Source organism: Gavialis gangeticus, unplaced genomic scaffold, assembly GCF_001723915.1.
Source record: "Gavialis gangeticus isolate Ggan-Ray unplaced genomic scaffold, GavGan_comp1, whole genome shotgun sequence".
Taxonomy (NCBI): Eukaryota; Metazoa; Chordata; order Crocodylia; family Gavialidae; genus Gavialis; species Gavialis gangeticus.
In genome coordinates, this window is record NW_017729022.1 from 158571519 (window position 1) to 158582280 (window position 10762).

Genomic DNA, 10762 nt, shown 5'->3' on the forward strand with positions numbered 1-10762 from the left:
CGCCAATGCCAACATCCTGATGGATAGCCAGCATGGGTTTTTTGTGGGTAGGTCTCGCTTGACCAACCTCATTTCCTTTTATGAGCAGGTGACCTATCACCTGGACATGGGAGAAGAGATTGATGTCATATATTTTGACTTCAAAAGAGCCTTTAATCTGGTATCCCATGGTCACTTCTTGGTGAAACTGGCCAACTGTGGCCTTGGGTCCACCCCGATCTGCTGGCTGAGAAATTGGCTCCATAGTCGGACTCAGAGGGTGGTAATTGATGGGAGTCAATCGTCATGGTGCCCTGTGACCAGTGGGGTCCCCAAAGGTTCAGTCCTTGGACCCATATTGTTCAACATCTTCATTAATGATGTGGACATTGGAGTCAGAAGTGGACTGGCCAAGTTCGCCGATAACACCAAACTCTGGGGCAAAGCATCCACACCTGAAGACAGGAGGGTGATCCAGGCTGACCTGGACAGGCTCAGCAAATGGGTGGATGAGAACCTGATGGTGTTTAACACCAAAAAATGCAAGGTTCTCCACCACGGGAGGGAAAACCTGCAACATCCTTATAGGCTCGGCAGTGCTACAGACTATGGAAGAAAGAGACTTGGGGGTCATCATTGACCACAAAATGAACATGAGCCTTCAATGCTATGCTGCGGCTATAAAGCGAGCAAAACGCTGGCTTGCATCCATAGATGCTTCTCAAGCAGATCCCAGGACGTCATTCTCCCGTTGTACTTGGCCTTGGTGAGGCCTCAGCTGGAGTACTGCGTCCAGTTTTGGGCCCCACAATTCAAAAAGGATGTGGAGAAGCTTGAAAGAGTCCAGAGAAGAGCCATGCGCATGATCAGATCAGGAAAACAGACCTTATGACGACAGGCTGAGAGCCATGGGGCTCTTTAGCCTGGAAAAGCGCAGGCTCAGGGGTGATCTGATGGCCACCTATAAGTTTATCCAGGGTGACCACCAGTATCTGGGGGAACGTTTGTTCACCAGAGCGCCCCAAGGGATGATGAGGTTGAACGGTTATAAACTACTGCAAGACTGTTTCAAGCTGGACATAAAGAAGAATTTTTTTACTGTCCAAGCCCCTAATGTCTGGAACAGCCTGCCATCAGAGGTGGTTCAAGCACCTACATTGAACACCTTCAAGAGTAGATTGGATGCTTATCTTGCTGGGATCCTATAACCTCAGCTGACTTCCTGCCCTTTGGGCGGGGGGCTGGATTCAATGATCTTCCGAGGTCCCTTCCAGCCCTAATGTCTATGAAATCTATGGAGTCATAGCAGAAGTGGGTCTTGAAATGAAAACTCAAAACGAGGAATTGCCATAGGGATCCAGATCAGTTCAGTGATCTGGGTTCCATATATAACAGGCAGCATGGAAAAGGCACGCAAACATTTGTAGATGTCAGCAGAGAGGTGGCTGGCATCATTGACACAGCCAGCACCTTTAGAGAGGCAGTGCAGTGAGAGACAAGAAGGGCTGGGCAGATTTGTAAAGGTGAGATGAACAGGCTTGAAATTATAATGATATGAGACAGGAGAAAACAAAAATGACACGAGGCTGCTAACTCCCAATACCAAGTAGGGCTTGAAGGTAAGGTTCACTGTCTTGTCTTGTGCTACTTAGACTTGAAACTCAAGGGAAAGGGATGTGCATGTCCTCAGGTCTGTAAAGCACATAGTAAGCTTACTCTGAAATTAATTTTAATAATAGTGCAGGGGAGCACAGGAGAAATGGTAGCAGCTTAATTTTCTAGTACTAGCCTAACAAAAAATGCCTAATTTAAAAATATCTATTGCACAGTAACAAATCAAAGTATCATTATTTCCCCTATGAATATCTGTAACTACCCTGAAGTTGTACAGAAGCCTTATGTAAAAAGAATGGCTCCTGAATTAAATCTATTCATTAATATCTCATACCTACTTAGTAAGCAGCAGAGTACTATTCTCACCTCAGTCCAACACTGCCGGATTCCTTGTATGTGTCCACATGCTCGGAGACCCAGAGGACTTGGTGCACTGAAAGGAATGGAATCAATAATAAGAAGGGTTAGAAAACTGAAGTGGTAAGGTATCAGATAAAGCTGAAAGACATGCATATTCCTTTCAAATCAGTCTACCTGGAGACAGTTTGCTCTCATTAAGCTGTATATCCAAAAGAACTTTCCTGGAACTAATGTGGCTAAGTCAAGCATTTGCTGTGCACTATTTTTTCTTAATGACCTTCTGATCGGTATACAGTCTTGCCTAATTTCTGCAATTAGAGAGTCTCATTTTCAGGGACTGAGATGCTAACATTCTTGAATTAGTTTTTATAGGTTGGAGCTTTTAATTTGAGATTTGAAAAACATCATAGCTCACAAAACCAAATAAACTAGAGCTAATGAAATTCACAGAAGTGAAGTGCTCACAGCACAGTTTTTGCTAGTTTCCCTGAATGATTTATTGACAGCTGGTTGTAGAAACAATTTTATTAAAGGTCATAATGCTTGGTAAAAAAAAATCAGTTTAATTTATGGTGTAATTAGCTTCCCTGAAATAGGCATGGTGCCAGACCCATCGCTTATGGGCTTTAGCTTTGAAATACGCACTTTGGTGTTTTTAATTATATCTTTGAGAATGCGTTCAAAGGCAAGACTTCAGTGATATGATGTTACTTTCTCTTTATAGACATTTTACTGCTGTTAAAATAGTCAAAACACTAGATTTGCTTGTATTGATTGATATGTTCTAGTTATATACGAATGCCTGATAAAAGAACAGTTTTGACGTGTAAAACTGAAACTGTGACCTTCAGTTCTCAGGATGCTGCAGTTCACTTCCTTGTTCTTCCAAGAAGTTCTTTCTGGTCTAATCCTGCCACTAAAGATAACAGGAGTTTGGATATCGATTACACAACAGTTCTATGGTTCACAACTTACTTGGTCAAGAGATGTATTTCTACGGATACTCACTATATAAAGTGCTGCCTAATACAACAGGAAAGCTAGCTAATGAAGAAAACTAAAAGGAGCTATACTGGTACTAACACACAAAGGCACCACACAGCAAATCAACTATTCTGCTTATCTTTAGTTTCATCACTAACCACACTTTTAAAGCTTGATTGACAGATCTGGCCCTATTACCTTCAACTGTAAATGAGGCAAAACAGTGACGGAGGGACTTCCAAAGAAAACAGTTTTGCTACTGAAAATCTCCCAGCAGGGATTTCAAATATTTCTCAGTGTGAGCTGCAAAGTCGGTAGGAAGGGAGTCACAAAAAAAAGACAGAACATTCAGAAATTTGGAGGTAAACTTATGTCCGTGTTTAGATTAAACCTTTGTTGAAGAAGAGACTTGCAGCTGTAGAAAGAGGTGAAATTTAAGATAGAGCTAGATAGACTGCCCAAACAAATTAAAATATTCCCATTCACGACCGTGTTCGATTCTGTGTACACAATGATCCGGCAATATGACTGGCAATTCAGCCCCTCTCCCCCACTACCACCCACCTGCAGCAGCTAGGGAGCAGAGGGCTGGGGTGCGGGCACAGGCCAAGCCCCCTTGCCACTAACACGATGCTGAAACCACCCCGTCCACACTGGACCAGATTTGGAAGAGCAGGAAGAAGTAGAAGTGGTTCAGGCACAGCTGGAAGCTGCCAGGGCCTGGCACAGCTCCTCACTGCTTGACCTCAGCATGCTACAGCTGTGGACACAGACAAAGCCCACCAGCTACACAGGCTGGTGGGCTGTGGCTCCACGGATCACATCCAGCTGATCGGCCATATATTGGTGACCCCTGATTTAAGAGAAGCTTCATAAATGGAATTGATAGAAATATCAAGAAATGGCTGGGTGTGAACTAACAATGGATGCACAGCCTCATTGTTTCAGGAAGAATAAATATATATCAGGGCTGGTGGAATTTCTCTGCTGGTTAGGTCACCAGCATCCAAGATTTCTGGGTTAGGAAGCCTAAATCAAAAGTCAGATCATACCATACTTGGTCCCACTGTGTGATGCCTGTTCTCTAAATTCTACACAGAGAAGAGCCTCAGACCCTCGTTCTTAACAAATGGTCTCTCTTTTCCAGTCCCTCAGGCCTGCATTTGGGAGACTTAAAGCTGCATGTAGACTGGGCCCAGGGGTAAAGTAAATACATTCTTTTTCCTTCCCTTGAAAAAGGGGTGTTTGCATTTTTCTGAATTCACTCAGGAAACATCATCCTATTTCTGTTGCTGCATTTTCTAGCACACGTCATCACTTACAGGACATAAACTAGTCCAGGAAATGTGAAAATAGCTCTAGAAAAATTGTTTCTCGCAGTGCTGCAAAATATGTGAGGCTCATGCTGGGAAAGTAGGCAGGACAGGAGGTATTTGAAAAACTGCTCATTAACTCCTCTGCCTCCTTTCTTCAAAGGGCCATGACCACCAATTAATTCTTTTTATTTCTTCACCCACTGAAATAATGTAGTGTGGGTTCACAGCATCTCCTGAGAACTCAAGGCAGTCTTTGAGAATATCTGGAAAAAAAAAACCCATTGTTAATCAATGAGCTGTTAGGTGCAATGTGCCTGTGGAAGGGTGTCAGATACAGATGATGGGATAGATCTGGCCCTTAGAGCCCTATCATTCAGCCCACAGTGCTGCCTATGGGTCTTCAACTGCCTGCCGTATGCAGTACATGCTGGCCCCAGCCCTGTGCACTGCATGGGGCATGCAGAGCTCATCCGGCGCAAACTGCACACAGCACAGGGTCACTCTGGGGCATGAGCTGCATGCAGCCGCTGTGCAGGACCAGCCCTGCACACTGAGTCCAGGGCCAGTTCAGATAGGGCACACAGACCAGTCCTGTATGCCAAATCTAGTGCACAAGGTCAGTCTGGTACAAATGCCACCTGTAGCATATGCCCAATCAGCCCCATGTGCCACATGCCATGCCTAGGCCTGGGGCTGGCCCATGTTGCATAAAGTGCATAGGGCTGCGTGCAGCACCCACACTGAACCAGCCCTGCAGGCTGGATCCAGCACGTGGGGCTGGTCCATGGGCCCAGTCCAGATGGTAGAGCAGCCTCATGCCCCTCATCTGGCCCACAGGGCTGGATGAGTTTTACACCCCTATTCTGGTGGAGTCCTCCAAAGTCTTTCTCTTCAATTTTTCACTAGAATTCTTGAATATTGTTTGGCAGCCTTGTGTTTTTTTCTGGCTCTGATATATTGATATGTATCTTCTATAATTCATTCTGTAACACCAGTTAGATGACCTACAGTTAATTCTAATATAATTCTTTCCCTTGTCCAATTCCACTCTCCTCCCTGGCTCACAAACAAGGAATCAAATTTAACTCATCTTTTACAGAGTTCAAGAAGGTGTCTTAGCCTTTCATAGGTTGGAGCCGATCCTAAGCTCAACTCTCTCTTGTAAATATGTACTGTACTTATTGTGTTTTTTCTGGCACATGACCAGAAAGATATATTACAGAATTAAATCAGATGAAATAAATACATACATAGTATGCTACATTTAATGGAAAAATCAGTTAATAAAGAAGACGTACATAATTAGATACCATAAGGTATCCATGGGTGGCCCAGCCCAATGGTGCAGGCCAAACTGAAACCAGGATTCAAACCAAGGGCCAGGAGCTGAAGACAGGCGCCATGGTTGCCTGTAGATGTGCAGGGATGTTGCTCCAACATGCTGTAAGCACATCAGGGCAGCCTTGATTAATCCAGTCTGCTGGGGCATGCTAATTAGTGCACTCTAGCAGCCTCTGCATCTCATGTATTCAGGGTCCCTGCACTTCAAAATGGCACTACAGGTGCTTTAATTAGAGTAGCTCTCTAAAGTGACTCTCTAAAGCACCACCCCCGGAGCACGTGTAAAGACTGCCCAACATATCAGGGGAGGGTGAGGAGTCAAAAACAGCAGCCAGGACACAAATGAAAGCTTAGACATTAAAGCAAGGTACCAGCCATGAAGTTGCTACCCTAAACACCAGAGCTACTGGTCACACTAACCAGTCATAGAAGGTGGCCACCCCTGTGGTTATCATGGCCCAACTGGGAGTGCTTGTTCATTGCATGGTTGCTCAATAGGCCTGCTCTGGGGAGAACTCGGGCTCAGATTAAGTGCTTCTAACTAGTAACCCTGGCAAACGAGGACTGTTACTTAATTCATATACCAATTCTACACATCTAGAGTCTAAATAAGCAACAACCAGTCACCTTCAAGGCTATGATATTTAACATTTAAGTATATGCTTCAGCTGCTGCTCTTAACATTGTAAACCACTTTAGATAAGCACTTCAGATGTAGAGCTCAGGACTGGTACCTCACAGGGTAATACGCCATCAATGCAGTAAATGAGAATTTAGCCATTGAATGCAATGGAAGCCAGTCTCTAATGAAGAATAATTCTCACTTTTATTTTTATAAAAATAGGAGCACATTACCTGAAGTTTTGAAGTTGCCAAAAAACAGAGGCAGAGCTACAGAAAAGGAGTGCCTTCTGATAACTGTGACCATCACTCAATCATTGCTACTATTATTCTGCTTCTACAGTCTAATATCTTAATTTATCTATAAAATGTGCTGCTGCACATTGCTCAAAAATATATTTTTTTAATTTCATGTATATTCATCAATTTTGTACTTAGCTAAATACAATCAACATGTCATTCTGATACATACAAACCCTTGGAAATTATACGCACATGCACACATGCAGGCAAACACACATATAAATCTATTCAATATCTTCAATTTCTATTTGGAGTACCGGAGACTTTGATACCCTTACTTAAGGAGACATTAGGTAAATGTGCACCTAATTCATTCTTTCATTCAATATGCAACCACAACAGAATGATCCTGGTTCATTCAAGTTTGGATAAGTTAGCAACATGCGCTCACAATCCGTTTTCATGAGAGGTTGGTTCAGAACAATGAGAATCATTTATCTTGTAAGCTTTTTGCCAGTTTGCACCATATCTGAATTGGACCTAAAGAACAAGCTCCTAAAATTATGGCTAGGGTTATGAATCCAAAATCTCTCCTCAGAACGTAAAAGATTCCGATTTAATCTTCCAGTTGGAGCCCATTTTAACTAAAAATATACTGTAACATATCACACTTCCTACAAACCAGTAACATCTGTGTCTATCAAACCTCAATGAAAATCAAAGAAGCTTTAATTTCAAGGCCCTTTTCCTCTGCTGTAACACTAACCAGCTGGTACTAGTATTTTAGTTTATACTTTAATTTCCATCCTGTTTGCCTAGCTATTGGAGATGGACTCCAGCTATGAAGTATGGATTTGAATCTGTATTCAAACATCTCAGAATTCAAGAGCATTTCAATGTGTTTTGATTTGTAACATCTCCAGTAATTAAATAATATCTTCACATAGAGAGGCATATCTTCAGTGGAATGCAGCATTATAAACTGCACACTGAAGACAACCAATGTTTAATCTGAACGAGGGGTGTAGGTTGTAACCATGTTGGTCTAAGGACATAGGCAGACAAGGTTCTTTGAGTAAATCCGGTACCTTTTATTAAACCAACTCAAATAGTTGAAAAAAATTCTTCTTTGCAAGCTTTCAGGTACAGATATCCTTCATCAGGCAGAGAAAGCGTCTGAATTTTAACTGACAAGCTTTCTTGCATACGTACTGGCCTCTGGCTGCTTTACTATTCCATCCAGGAAGAGCACGGACCATGTGCAGACGTTAATCTGAATGAGGAATTCTGGACAGAAAATTCACATGGAGATAGAACAAACATCCAGAGTTCACTTGGGTACAAGGGAATTTTATATTTTCCTTTTGTTGTTGTTGTTGAAATACAAACGGTTGTTGCACTATAACTATATGCTGAATGTCCAGAATTTGATTTAGTATGCATACAATCCAAGACTGAAGACATCCAATGAGCCACATTACACCATACATTGAGGAATAATCACATCCAACCCATCTTTGTTACATGCTACCAAAAAAACCCCAACTGAGTAATAAAGCTAAAATGTTCAGACTTGTCTCTTCAAAATATGGATTACAAATAAAAACATATTTGTATATTAAGACTAAAATTCTCAAGCATACACATATAATTTCCATCTAATCCCTTTCACTTTCATCCACCTACAGAACACGAGAGGACAAGATTGAAAATGCACAAGCTATATGAAAACAGGACAGCTATTTTTAACTGTAAAAAACCCCCTCCCAAACAGTAATAAATGTTATACTTGTTCCCAGCTTTTTTTTAAAAATGACTTACAGGAGTGACAAATTTATTGCTAATTGCACAAACAGTTTCTTATGCAGGTCTAGGGAAAAAAAATCTTGAGGTCTAAAAAATGTCTACTACAGAATTACTTAATTTGGCAAATCATGATGAATCAAGCAATTATTTTCTTGAATTTCTTAAAACTGGTGCTTGGACTATTTTATATCTAATTCTTCACCGTACAATACTGTATTTAGTTACAGAAACAGCTATTTATTTTGGCCAAAATGTTAAAATTTGTGCATCTAAAATTAGGTATTTTATTCCATATTTAGATATCTAAATAATCTAAATAAGTGTACCGAGTTTCAGATGTGCTGAGTATCCAAAGGTGCCATTGAATCCACAATGGACTGAATCAAACCCTGGGTTTCAAACACTCCTGATCCTAAAACGACCTATCTCTACAATTAAGCCTGTTGCCTATCCATTACAGCTTCCCAAGCTTGGCTGCCATCTTCAGCCAACTTTGCCTGGAGCAAAGAGAATAATACAAAATCATAACTAAGGTTGGGGAGACCAAGCAGCAACCCCAGGTGTCACCTTTGTGAGGGGGCACAAAAACAGCTACCACTGCAGTAGGGGCTGACCATGCCACCACATTCAATACAGCCTTGTGTGGCTTCAGCTGCACTGAGCACAAGGCTACCCTGCTATGCCTCTGAATAGGCAGCTATTGTTCCAGCAGCACCTCTTTTCATTGTTCCATCCTTACCTGGCTGGTCATAGCTGGGCCATTCTGCCCACTTTTGCAGACTGTGTTGCATTACATCATTAAAAATGTAGCTCTCCTTAAGCCCTGCAACACTGCCTTTCTCCCTACTGGCAGCTGTTTGCTTTAATTTATTGTTAAAGATGGTCCAAGGTACAATAAAAATAATTTATTATTTGGCCTTGCAGTTCAGATGATATAACTGTGTGATGCCTTTGCTTAGACTAAACCCAAGTTTGCACCTGGTGGAAGTTCATGTACTCTAGTTTCAATAGAATTATATTTGCTTCACATCTGGTCTGAATCTGATTCACTGCTTATATCCTAGAGTGAAGTTAAAGGATCCACTTCCTTAAACAGACCCTTTTATTACCGTGTAACATATCATCAGTTCCTAGCATCTCAAAGTGAGGATACAAAGAATTAGCTCCTACCTACACCACTGAGCAGGAGACCGGATACAGCCTTTAGAACTAGAAGGCTTTAGTGTTGATAGCAGCGCCCACAATCCTGTACAGCTGGGGTAATGGCCAGATCCCAACACACTGCCCAGCAGTCTTCAGTGAGACTCACAGTTCAAAAGAACAGCTTCCCGGAGAGAGGCCTCTTTCTTGCCTCACAGGTCAATTTTGTTTAGAGATATAAAATACACTGTATAGTCTCCTTTAGATTCTGAAGGATTAACTCATATGACTCCCATTAACACTAATGCCAAGTGATAACTAATGCCAAGTGATAAATCTACATACACTGGGCATGTCTATACATGCATTTACACCAGCTTAAATTTACTGCACAGTAAGTTACTGTACAGTAAGTGGAAATAGGCTGGTATCTATGTGTGTGGGTGTTAAAATGCATTAAAACCATGTGTGGACTGACTTGGGACTAAAGTCAGTCCTAAGTCAGTCCACACACAGTGTTACTGCACAGTAAGGCGTCTCCACATGCATTACTGAACAGTAACTAATTGGGCAGGTATCAAATTTATGCTGAAGTCAGCATAAGTCACCAAATTTACTGTGAGATACAGGCATTCACGTGTAGACACGCACCAGTACTGTGAAGTAATTTTGGTTACTGCACAGTAAATGCACACATGTAGATACACCCATTAAAATCAAAATAATGCATCCCTTAAACTACAGGCTAGGGCATCAGACCTTAAAGTTTTCACCTCTTACCCACACACTTATTATCTTTTTCCTAAAACTTTGCAATAAACTTAGAATTTGAATCCTCTGAAAATTTGGGATGTGTTTCACAACATTTGTTTAAATCAGTGGTTCTCAAACTTTTTTAGAATTGAGGCATCCCTGGTTGCACTTGAGGCACCCCTGGGTAGCCACAACACATACCTCACAAAATGCCAGCTCTTAGTTTTCACTCTTTTTTTTGCTTACAGAAGAATAACTGAGCAATTTATCTCTTGCAAAGAACTCAGAAAGACTGTAACTACAGATTCCTATTTGAAACATTTGGGCTTGTCCACACATGCAGTCATGTGTGCTTGCAGCTACTCAAATAGGAGCAGCACAAATTTGAGCCGAGGATTTTTGCCTCAGTGCACATGCCTGGACATGCACTTCAGTGTAGGGCAAGTTGTGGCACTTGGGGCAAAATAACCCTGTCCAGTTCCTCCTGGATCTGCAGCCAGGGCGGGGTAGAGCCTAGGGCTGGCTACCAGAGCATCTCTTTGGAGAACCTGAGCCTCCGGTTGCCTCAGGGCACAGTCCTGGACCGTGTCCTGACCTACTTTTTT

General features: G+C 42.0%; 1 long non-coding RNA gene across 1 annotated transcript in view; it reads right to left on the bottom strand.

Annotated features, from left to right (window-relative positions):
• Positions 1–9708, bottom strand: part of LOC109296807 — a 19009-nt gene extending 9301 nt beyond the window's left edge. The window contains exons 1-2 of the long non-coding RNA XR_002097065.1: positions 9435–9708; positions 1960–2026 (exon numbers count right to left, since the gene is read on the bottom strand). This is a non-coding gene — a long non-coding RNA (uncharacterized LOC109296807). The remainder of the gene's footprint in view (positions 1–1959; positions 2027–9434) is intronic.
• Between the last annotated feature and the right edge of the window lie 1054 nt (positions 9709–10762).